Source organism: Oryx dammah, unplaced genomic scaffold, assembly GCF_014754425.2.
Source record: "Oryx dammah isolate SB20612 unplaced genomic scaffold, SCBI_Odam_1.1 HiC_scaffold_2, whole genome shotgun sequence".
NCBI classification, from domain to species: domain Eukaryota; kingdom Metazoa; phylum Chordata; class Mammalia; order Artiodactyla; family Bovidae; genus Oryx; species Oryx dammah.
The window spans coordinates 117,679,100-117,692,246 of NW_024070186.1; positions in this window are offsets into that span (position 1 = coordinate 117,679,100).

Sequence of the window (13,147 nt, forward strand, 5' to 3'; positions counted from 1 at the left end):
GTCCTGATTTCCTTTCTAAAGGAAGCAGGCAGAATGGTTTGGAGGTCTTAACCTCATCTTAAGCCTTCCCCGATAGCCCAGTGGCAAAGAATTCACCTTCAATGCAGGAGACGTGGGTTTCATCTCTGGGTCAAGAAGATCCTTTGGAGGAGGGCATGGCAACCCACTCCAGTATTCTTGCCAGAAAAATCCCATGGACAGAGTAGCCTGGTGAGTCCATGGGGCCGCAAAGAGTCAGACATGACTGACTGCACACAAGTACCTCATCTTAAGAGCATGTGACTCATTTTACCTGGGCAAGCAGTGTAATTTTTCCATACTTAGTATAGTGCCTAGCATATAGGATTAATATTTAGTAAATAAGTGAACAAATAAATGTGTTAGATCACAGTTTTAGTGTAACCATGTTTGCAACTTTGATATCCCCAATTATTTTACACATATAGGTTTTCTTATATTTTCATGGGCATGTGTTTATAAATAGGATACCTCTTCACCAGATTATATTCTATAAATAATGCATTCATTGAATACAATCCATCTGAAAACAGGATAAACTGAGAAAGAGTTCAATGTGCCTTTCCTACCAATTTTGCTAAAGACAAATAGATAGATGATATATGCAGACATATATATATACATATATATATACAGATAAATACATATACACAGATACACATATGCACATGCATATAGATAGATAGATAGATACATAATTTCACCATTAAGTTCAGTTTGTTTAATTAAGGAATATTAAGAACTACTTTAGCAAGGTTAAGCTAAAACTTACTTTTACTTTGTGCAAGCTTTTGCAGATTGAAATCAAAGCAAATAAAAGTATAGCATTTTTACACATAAGAAGAATATAGTTAAGTTAGTTAAGTCGCTCAGTCATGTCCGACTCTTTGGGACCTCATGGACTGTAGCCCACCAGGCTCCTCCGTCCATGGGATTTTCCAGGCAAGAATACTGGAGTGGGTTGCCATTTCCTTCTCCAAAACACATATTTTTTTTTAAATTTATTTATTTTAATTGGAGGCTAATTACTTTACAATATTGTATTGGTTCTGCCACATCAACATGAATCTGCCACGGGCGTACACATGTTCCCCATCCTGAACTCCTCTCCCAACTCCCTCCCCAAACCATCCCTCCGAGTCATCCCAGTGCACCAGCCCCAAGCATCCTGTATTGAACCTGGACTGGCGATTCATTTCTTATATGATATTATACATGTATAACACACATTTAAACAGCAACATAAAGTCATCTTGTCCCAAGAATCAAGTTTGTTCTAATTGAAACTTTAATTATCAAAATAACTGGAAATCACTTTCATGAGTGAGGTTATTTTTTCTTTTTTATGTGATGAATTAACTCTCCCTAAAAACATGTCATCACACTGTACTTCCAAATAACCTCCAAAACTAAGAAAATCATCACTAATATGGAAAAGGGATATACATGACATAGAATCTTGCCAAACAAGAATATTGGGATGGGAAATGTTTGTGTTCAAAGAATGTTTATGACAACATTGACAATTCTGAAAGGGAAGAAATAGAAAAAGGTTAACTATGAAATGGTTTTATTAGAAGGTTGCAGACTTTGAAACTATCATTTTCAGCATGGAGCAGAATTCTTGCCAGCTGTTTTCTTGACAACATAGTGGGTGAACATTCATTTTAAGGTATTGTTTTTTGTGGGTTTTTTTAAGTCATTCAATTACCAGTTTGTAAGTTTAATATGCTTATGGAATGCAGATATATATTTTTCCTGTGCTCTCCTGGAAGTACATAACCTAGAGCAACAAACAGAATATCAGATTGGGCTTTTAAAAAATATTTTATTTAATTTTAATAGGAGGCTAATTACTTTACAATATTGTAGTGGCTTTTGCCACACATTGACATGAATCACCCATGGGTGTACATGTATCCCCCCATCCTGAACCACTCTCCCCAACCCCCTCCTCTTCCCATCCCTCAGGGTTGTCCCAGTGTACCAGTTTTGAGTGTCCTGTTTCATGCATTGAACTTGGACTGGTCATCTATTTCACATATGGTAATATACATGTTTCAATGCTATTCTCTCAAATCACCCCACCCTCGCCTTCTCCCACAGAGTCCAAAAGTCTGTTCTTTATATCTGTGTCACTTTTGCTGTCTCGCATATAGGGTCATCATTACCATCTTTCTAAACTCCATATATATGCATTAATACACTGTATCGGTGTTTTTCCTTCTGACTTACTTCACTCCTTATAATAGACTCCAGTTTCATCCACCTCATTAGAACTGATTCAAATGCATTCTTTTTAGTAGCTGAGTAATAGTCCACTATGTATGTACCACAAGTTTTAATCATCAAGACTGGCTAAATGAAAATCAAATACTACTTTGATTCAAAGAGGTTTAATGAAGTATTTAGCATCTAACACTGGTAGAATACCTCAGCATGATCATTTAGGTATATTGAGCAATGAGTATCAATTTATATTTGAAGCAACATATTGTTTTACAGTATTCTACACTGATTACAAAAATATCCCTCTCTCTGTCCATGACACCTTCTATAGGTTACATAAATTGACATGTTTTAAGTTACTCAACTTTAGGATGTTTTATTACAAAGGAAAGGTTAATGGATACATATAATCAGAAATCTATTGATTTTTGTATATTAAAATTCAAGATGCTTATACTTTATCCATTTAGTGATAATTGGTCTATAAACTGCAAAAGACTATACAAATGTTCATAACACTGTAAAACAATTATCCTTCAATTAAAATAAATATTTTTCTCAAAAAGACTATACAAATATTATTCTAACACAGATTAAACTTCATGGATCCATGACAATTTAAAAATACCCTCCCTCCATTCCACATCATTAAAGAGGCTATGTACTACAGGAATGAAAATCTTGACAGTCTGTATTTGAAATATCCACAATTTTAGGTGTAACATAGCTAGGCAAGTTTCAATAGAGATTTAAGCCATTAAAATATTATTATGCCTTTTTTGAGAGCTTTTTGAATAGAAAACTAGAGTAGCAGAGAATTCTGGAAATAGACTTTCATGAATCTTTGATTAGTAGACTGTAAAAGTTACCATTTCAAAAACACAATGTTTGTTTTATTTTGGTTTTCTGTTTATGGAGGAGACCTAAATAAAGTAAAATAACCTGAATGTAGGTACTTCATACTAAGAAATTTAGTGATGTCTCTGATAATTTCATTGGGGAATATATCTCAGGAGGGTATTGACTTTGAAGACTGTATTGTTAGTTGGGGAAAATAATGCTTTTGGATTTGCTCATAAAGATGTATGTGCACACTTCTCTAATTGGTACTTTACAGGACATTCACAGTTGATATGGGGAAGATTGTGTGTGTGCTAAGTCGCTTTCAGTTCAGTTCAGTTCAGTCGCTCAGTTGTGTCCGACTCTTTGCAACCCCATGAAAGCACACCAGACCTCCCTGTCCATCACCAACTCCCAGAGTTCACTCAGACTCACATCCATCGAGTCAGTGATGCCATCCAGCCATCTCATCCTCTGTCGTCCCCTTCTCCTCCTGCCCCCAATCCCTCCCAGCATCAGAGTCTTTTCCAATCAGTCAACTTTTCGCATGAGGTGGCCAAAGTACTGGAGTTTCAGCTTTAGCATCATTCCTTTCAAAGAAATCCCAGGGCTGATCTCCTTCAGAATGGACTGGTTGGATCTCCTTGCAGTCCAAGGGACTCTCAAGAGTCTTCTCCAACACTACAGTTCAAACGCATCAATTCTTCAGTGCTCAGCCTTCTTCACAGTCCAACTCTCACATCCATACGTGACCACTGGAAAAACCATAGCCTTGACTAGACAGACCTTTTTTGGCAAAGTAACGTCTCTGCTTTTGAATATGCTGTCTAGGTTGGTCATAACTTTTCTTCCAAGGAGTAAGCGTCTTTTAATTTCATGGCTTCAATCACCATCTGCAGTGATTTGGAAGCCCCAAAAAATAAACTCTGACACTGTTTCCACTGTTTCCCCATCTATTTCCCATGAAATGATGGGACCGGATGCCATGATCTTCATTTTCTGAATTTAGCCATGTTCAACTCTGTGCAACCCTATGGACTGTAGCTTGCCAGGTTCCTCTGTCCATGGAATCCTCCAGGCAAGAATACTGAAATGAGTTGCCATGCCCTCCTTCAGGGGAGCTTTCTGACCCAGGATTGAACCCATGTCTCTTACATCTTCTCCGTGGGAGGTGGGTTTTTGACCACTAGTACCACCAGGGAATGTAGATAGGGAAAACTGTAGGTAGCTAAATGAGAAAGGTAAAATGGAGTTGAACTGAATTAAACAACAGGACATGAGTTGGATTATTGTTATCTTAAATGTAATGTTACCTAAAATGATTAAACTAAATGAACTGATGCAGAACTTCTATTTTGTGTGTATATAGAGGGCAAGGCCATAACATGTGAGCAGAGATAGATTTTCCTTCAAATCAATGGGAATACTATAATTAATATCACTTTGAAGATATCAGTACAAAGATACAAAATATTTGGGAGATGGATTTCTTAGTTCAAAGTAAAAATAGAGCTCTCAAACACAAGTTTTGTGTTTGGATGGAGCCTAAAATTAAGGTAGCATATACATGGTAAATTAAACACTTTTTGGAGACAAGAAGGTCAGCTGGTCTTACCAAATGACACCGTCAAGAGAAAAGAGGAAAGTACACTGCATGAATCCTTAAATATGGGCCTGGTTTTGGTCTTGAGTAGTCTAAGTTGAGATTTGGACCATAAAGCTTGAGAGTTGGACCATAAAGAAGGCTTAGCATTGAAGAATCGGTTCTTTTGAACTGTGGTGTTGGAGAAGACTCTTGAGAGTCCCTTGAACTGCAAGGAGATCCGGCCAGTCCATCCTAAAGGAAATTAGTCCTGAATATTCATTGGAAGGACTGATGCTGAAGCTGAAACGCCAATATTTTGGCCACCTGATGTGAAGAGCTGACTCATTGGAAAAGACCCTGATGCTGGGAAAGATTGAAGGTGGGAGAAGGGGACAACAGAGGATAAGATGGTTGGATGGCATCATCGACTCAATGGACTGAGCTTAAACAATTTCCAGGAGTTGCGATGGACAGGGAAGCCTGGCATGCTGCAGTCCATGGGGTCTCAAAGAGTAGGACATGACTGAGCAATTGACCTGAACTGAGTGTAAGTTAATTAATCTATTATAATTTTGAACCAAAGACACATGTTCTTAATAAGTTGTTTAAGTTCAATTCCATTCAGTCATTCGGTCATGTCCAACTCTTTGCCACCCCATGGACTGCAAGCATGTCAGGCCTCCCTGTCCATCACAGAATCCCAGAGTTTACCCAAACTCGTTCCATTGAGTTGGTGATGCCATCCAACCATCTCATCCTCTGTCGTCCCCTTCTCCTCCTGCCCTCAATATTTCCCAGCATCATGGTCTTTTCAAATGAGTCAGCTGTTCACATCAGATAGCCAAAGTATTGGTGTTTCAGCTTTAGTATCAGTCCTTCCAATAAATATTCAGGACTGACCTCCTTCAGGATGGACTGGTTGGATCTCCTTGCAGTCCAAGGGACTTTCAAGAGTCTTTTCCAACTCCACAGTTCAAAAGCCTCAATTCTTCAGTGCTCAGCTTTCTTTATAGTCCAACTCTCACATCCATACATGACCACTGGAAAAACTGTAGCCTTGACTAGATGGATCTTTGTTGGCAAAATAATGTCTCTGCTTTTTAATATGCTGTCTAAGTTGGTCACAACTTTCCTTCCAAGGAGTAAGTGTCTTTTAATTTCATGGCTGCAATCACCATCTGCAGTGATTTTGGAGCCCCAAAATTAAAGTCTCCCACTGTTTTCACTGTTTCCCCATCTATTTGCCATGAAGTGATAGGACCAGATGCCATGATCTTAGTTTTCTGAATGTTGAGCTTTAAGCCAACTTTTTTCACTCTCCTCTTTCACTTTCATCAAGAGACTCTTTAGTTCTTCTTCACTTCCTGCAATAAGGGTGGTGTCATCTGCATATCTGAGGTTATTGATATTTCTCCCAGTAATCTTGATTCCATCTTGTGCTTCATCCAGCTCAGCATTTCTCATGATGTACTTTTCATACAGGTTAAATAAGCAGGGTGACAATATACAGCCTTGATTTACTCCTTTTCCTATTTGGAACCAGTCTGTTGTTCCATGTCCAGTTCTAAATGTTGCTTCCTGACCTGCATACAGACTTTTCAGGAGGCAGGTCAGGTGGTCTGGTATTCCCATCTCTTTAAGAATTTTCCACAGTTTGTTGTGATCCACACAATCAAAGGCTTTGGCATAGTCAATAAAACAGAAATAGATGGTTTTTCTGGAACTCTCTTGCTTTTTCAATGATCCAGCAGATGTTGGCAATTTGATCTCTGGTTCCTCTGCCTTTTCTAAAACCAGCTTGAACATCTGGAAGTTCACGGTTCACGTATTGTTGCCGTCTATTCTCTGCTTTCACTGTCAGAAACCAGGAGTTGTGTCTCTTCTTTAGATGAAGAACTACAAAGTGCATTGATATGTGAATGAGCAATTTCCAACATTTTACAGTAGGGTTGAGGCATAGTACAATGTCCAGTGGATGACTTAGGTTATGAGAATATGCCAAGAAAACTTTGTGGAATAGACAAGCATTCTAAAATGTTCACAGAATGTTTATGTTTATAAACAATATAAAATGTTTATCATAAATACACAGAAAGTAGAACTTAGGAAATAACTGGAATTCCTTGTGGAAAATGACCTAGAAGCATAGTGAATTCTTGCTTAAAAGAATGATTTTAATAACACATAAAGTATGAATTTACAAAATGATTGTTTCAATGTATACTAATTTAACTTACAAAACTACATCAACTTTCAAGTTACATCAAAGCTATATTTTGCTTTATGTCAATAGTAAAAATAAATAAAACAAATAAATAAGACAAATGCCCACCTATAAATTTCCAATTATCATGAATAGCATACTCCAAAACCCAAATGTGTTAAAACATATTTGATCACATAATTCAGGGCTAAATCCTTCCAGTTTTGTCCATAAAACCTCTTTAATGCTCCCAAAACCCAAGTTGACCTAGAATCCTAGAGCCTCAGCCTGAACTCCTTTTTTATTAACTTGTTTTTTTAACTTTTTATTTTATATTGGAGTATAGGCAATTAGCTCAGCTGTTCAAGAATCCACCCACCTACAATGAAGGAGACCCTGGTTTGATTCTTGGGTAGGGCAGATCCACTGGAGAAGAGACTGGTTACCCACTCCAGTATTCTTGGGCTTCTCTGGTGGCTCAGATGGTAAGAATCTGCCTGCAATGAAGGGGGCCTGGGTTCTATCCCTGGGGTGGGAAGATCCCCTGGAAAAGGGATCAGCTACCCACTCCAGTATTCTGGTCTGCAGAATTCCATGGACAGAAGAGCCTAGCAGGCTACAGTCCATGGGGTCACAAAGAGCTGGACACGACTGAGTGACTTTCACTTTCACTTCACATAGCTGATTAAAAATATTGCGATAGTTTCAGGTGGACAACAAAGGGATTCGGCCATACATATACACGCATCCATTCTCCCCCAAACTCCCCTCCCATCCAAGCTGCCACATAACATTGAACAGAGTTCCCTGTGCTATACAGTAGGTCCTTGTTGGTAATCCATTTTAAATATTGCTATTGCTGTCACTTCAGTCGTGTCCAACTCTGAGTGACCCCATAGACGGCAGCCCACTAGGCTCCCCTGTCCCTGGGATTCTCCAGGCAAGAACACTGGAATGGGTTGCCATTTCCTTCTCCAACGCATGAAAGTGGAAAGTGAAAATGAATTCGCTCAGTTGTGTCTGACTCTTAGCGACCCATGGACTGCAGCCTACCAGGCTCCTCTGTCCATGGGATTTTCCAGGCAAGAGCACTGGAGATGGGTGGTATGAATATGTTGATCCCAAAGTCCCTAACTGTCCCTTCCCTTCTTCCTTCCCCACTGGCAACTATTAATTCATTCTCTAAGTCTGTGAGTCTGTATCTGTTTTTAAAATAAGTTCATTTGTATCATTTCTTTGGTACATACATTCAATAGAATATTGCTGTGGTCGCTTAATCACTAAATGGTGTCGATCTCTTTGCAACCCCATGGGATGGACTATGTAGGCTGCCAGACTTCTCTGTCCATGGGATTTCATAGGAAAATACTAGAGTGGATTGCCATTTACTTCTTGAGGTGATCTTCCCAATCAAAAGATTGAACCTACGTCTCCTACATCGTCAGGTGGATTCTTTACCATTGAGCCACCAGGGAAGTTGTGTGATGGAATATTATTCAGCCATTAAAAATAATGAAGTAATGCTATTTGCAGCATCATGGATGGACCTAGAGACTGTCATACTGAGTAAAGTGAGACAGAGGAGAAATATCGTATGACATCCCTTACAAAGCCTGGTGGTGGTGGTGGTGGTTTAGTCACCAAGTCATGTCCAACTCTTGTGACCCCATGGACAGAGGAGCCTGGCAGGCTACAGTCCATGGGATTCTCCAAGCAAGAATACTGGAGTGGGTGCCATTTCCTTCTCTAGGGGATCTTCCCAACCCAGGAATCGAACCTAGGTCTCCCTCATTGCAGGCAGACGCTTTACCGTTTGAGCCACCAGGGAAGTCTTCCAATTACTCTAACCCTAAACTCTCAACTGCTTTGGAACCCCAGACCTCTTTTCACTCAGATCCTGAGATGTGAGATAGAACTTCTAACATAGTTTTAATAACAAAGAGGATTATTCTACCAAAAAGGTAGAGTGCCCCCAAATAAATCACATAGCACTAGCATGCACTAAAGTTGACAAGGGCATTTTATCAGAACTAGCTTTTCCTTAGGGCTTGATTTGTGTGGAAAATGGAGATTGTCTGGGGCTGGAAAGCAGTGTTTAGTAACAGAAACTCCATTTCATTCCTATTTGAGTAAGATTGGTTAACCTGTTCTGAGAAATGTATCTCTTTTTTTGTTTTGTTTTGTTTAAGTCTCAACTGTAATCCAAATACACTATTAACCTAAGCATGACCTCATTGCTAATTGTTTATGCCTGCCTTTAGGGGCTATGCTTTTTAAGGAACAATTTCTGATCTTTTGATATGTTAATTTAATATGTTTTGCAATTTCCTTTTGTTAATGGTGCCCTTTTGTACTTTAGAGTGCTAATTATTGAAATGGTGCTTTATTTAAGAGGATGTTTTCAGAGGAGAAACACCTTAGCTGACTATTTCAAGCCTGTGCAGTTCTTTGTTACTTTTCTATAGGTCACCATTCCTTCCATCACAGAAGTAAACAGCAACTTGGATAAGACCCAAGGGCATCACTTCATATTAACTTATTCTTGCTCAAAATTATGATCATGCTGTAAAGAAAAATAAAATAATGTTAAGGGTGGATAGCTTTAAAATACAGTGATATTAGAGGCAGAGTACAGTTTGGATCATAATTTAAGAATTCTTAGACCTACTCTTTATCTTGAGTCTAACAAGAAATTTAACATTGATTAAGCTATCCACCCTTATGGCAAAAAGTGAAGAGGAACTAAAAAGCCTCTTGATGAAAGTGAAAGAGGAGAGTGAAAAACTTGGCTTAAAGCTCAACATTCAGAAAACGAAGATCATGGCATCTGGTCCCATCACTTCATGGGAAATAGATGTGGAAACAGTGTCAGACTTTATTTTGGGGGGCTCAAAAATCACTGTAGATGGTGATTGCAGCCATGAAATTAAAAGACACTTACTCCTTGGAAGAAAAGTTGTGACCAACCTAGATAGCATATTCAAAAGCAGAGACATTACTTTGCCAACAAAGGTCCGTCTAGTCAAGGCTATCGTTTTTCCAATGGTCATGTATGGATGTGAGAGTTGGACTGTGAAGAAAGCTAAGCACTGAAGAATTGATGCTTTTGAACTGTTGTGTTAGAGAAGACTCTTGAGAGTCCCTTAGACTGCAAGGAGATCAAACCAGTCTATTCTAAAGGAGATCAGTTCTGGGTGTTCTTTGGAAGGAATGATGCTAAAGCTGAAACTCCAATATTTTGGCCACCTCATGTGAAGAGTTCACTCATTGGAAAAGACTCTGATGCTGGGAGGGATTAGGGGCAGGAAGAGAAGGGGATGACAGAGGATGAGATGGCTGGATGGCATCACAGACTCAATGGACATGAGTTTGAGTGAACTCCAGGAGTTGGTGATGGACTGGGAAGCCTGGTGTGCTGTGATTCATGGGGTCGCAAAGAGTCAGACACGACTGAGCAACTGAACTGAATTGAACTGAAGCTATGTGAGGGCTTCCCTGGTGGTTCAGCTGGTAAATAATCAGGCTGCAATGTGGGAGATCTGGGTTCAACCCCTGGATTAGGAAGATACCCTGGAGAAGAGAACAACTAACCCACTCTAGTATTCTGGCCTAGAGAATTCCATGGACTGTATAGTCCATGAGGTTGCAAAGACTAGGCCATGACTGAGTGACTTTCATTTTCAAGTCATGCAATAACTGTTCTGCTGTCATCTCGGTAAAATTAGCAGGTTCTACTAAGACCATAATCACTCTGCTTCTAAAGTACTACTTTTTATGGCTTAAACTGTAAGCTCCTCAACTTCTAAGCAATAAAATCCTCTGACTTCTGAAAGGTACAGCAAAGGATTAGTAGAATTTCCAACAGTATGTACATCTCATTTATGGAAGTTTAGATAAAAGAAAGAATGATAGATTTAGAGATGTGACTGTTTTTGTCCAGCTGCAGGGAATGGAGTCAGGAGACAATGCCCAGATGACAGTTCATTCCAGGTGCCCAAACCAGGTTCTAGAACTTGTGTCTATCCCAGCTATAAAGAGTCATCTGAATTGATGTCAAATCCTTTTTAAGGCAGCCTACATCCAGCAACTGCCTTATGGGGAGGTGGTGGCCCAACATGATATACTCTGATGGGTTATACACCCTCCAGAATTTTTCAGTGGATAGGCTGTAACTTTGTTAGTCTTGCCTCAAAGTTTTATCTTCCTCTTTTCCATTCTATTCCATTCTTCTACTCTTTTTTTTTTTCCCTAATAAATACGTGTACAACAAATTCCATCATATCATCTGCTTCCAAAGAACTTAACGTGGGACTAGCCTCTGTACCAGAAATGGTAAGTTGTTCTCCTAGGACAATATCCTATGTCTTCAGAAGTCCATGTCAGTTCCAGACCCCAGTTTCAGAGCTCAACAGGAATAAAGTTCAAAGGGCCTACTTTCATTATAAATGTTCAGAATATAATTTAGTATTGGATTACCTTCCTAAATGGAAATCAATTTGCAGGATTCACCTATGTTAGTGAGATAAGGAGGGACCCTAATTTAATGCAGACTCCCCAAAGCTTCTCTGAATATTAAAATTCTGAAAATTAGAATAGGTTCTAGGCCTTGAAGAAAACGCTAGGTGAAGCAGTTTACTAGGATGAGTACTTTTTCATGCTCTGCATACTAGAAAGAGTCCAATCCTAAAAGCAAAGACGGGATCCCAACTATTTTGACAGAAGTGAGTGAAGTGTGATCCTTTCTTTTGAAGCACTAAGTTGACCTATTAATATGAAAATCTTGAATTATGTGAAAATTCTGAAATATGTTGCCTTGATTACAGAACATTCGGCACATATCTTAAGTAGGCATGGGTTTGTGTTTTTATAGAGGCCCAAAATCTAGAACAATAATAATTCATCTGGCTATGGCTGCTATTCTAAATAAAAATAATTTAAAGGTTAAAAACACAACAAACGGCTGAGTAATACTCCATTGTGTATATGTACCACAGCTTTCTTATCCATTCCTCTGCTGATGGACATCTAGGTTGTTTCCATGTCCTGGCTATTATAAACAGTGCTGTGATGAACATTGGGGTACATGTGTCTCTTTCAATTCTGGTTTCCTCAGTGTGTATGCCCAGCAGTGGGATTGCTGGGTCATAAGGCAGTTCTATTTGCAATTTTTTAAGGAATCTCCACACTGTTCTCCATAGTGGCTGTACTAGCTTGCATTCCCACTAGCAGTGTAGGAGGGTTCCCTTCTCTCCAAACCCTCTCCAGCATTTATTGCCTGCAGATTTTTGGATCGCAGACATTCTGACCTGACTGGTGTGAAGTGGTTTTGATTTGCATTTCTCTGATAATGAGTGATGTTGAGCATCTTTTCATGTGTTTGTTAGCCATCTGTATGTCTTCTTTGGAGAAATGTCTATTTAGTTCTTTGGCCCATTTTTTGATTGGGTCGTTTATTTTTCTGGAATTGAGCTGCAGGAGTTGCTTGTATATTTTTGAGATTAGTTGTTTGTCAGTTGCTTCATTTGCTATTATTTTCTCCCATTTGGAAGGCTGTCTTTTCACTTTGCTTATATTTTCCTTTGTTGTGCAGAAGCTTTTAATTTTAATTAGGTCCCATTTGTTTATTTTTGCTTTTATTTCCAGAATTCTGGGAGGTGGATCATAGAGGATCCTGCTGTGGTTTATGTTGGAGAGTGTTTTGCCTATGTTCTCCTCTAGGATTTTTATAGTTTCTGGTTTTAGCCGTTAAAAAGAATACATTTGAATCAGTTCTGATGAGATGGATGAAACTGGAGCCGATTATACAGAGTGAAGTAAGCCAGAAAGAAAAACACCAATACAGTATACTAACACATATATATGGAATTTAGGAAGATGGCAATGATGACCCTGTATGCAGGACAGCAAAAAAGACACAGATGTGTATAGCGGACTTTTGGACTTAGAGGGAGAGGGAGAGGGTGAGATGATTTGGGAGAATGGCATTGAAACATGTATAATATCATGTAAGAATCGAATTGCCAGTCTATGTCTGATGCAGGATTCGGCACGCTTGGGGCTGGTACACGGGGATGACCCAGAGAGATGTTGTGGGGAGGGGGGTGGGAGGGGGGTTCATGTTTGGGAACGCATGTATACCCATGGTGGATTCATGTCAATGTATGGCAAAACCAATACAGAATTGTAAAGTAAAATAAAAAATAAATAAATAAAACACAACAAACAAAAACCCTCACCAGAGATTCCCTGCTCTTGGCATAACAACAAACAAT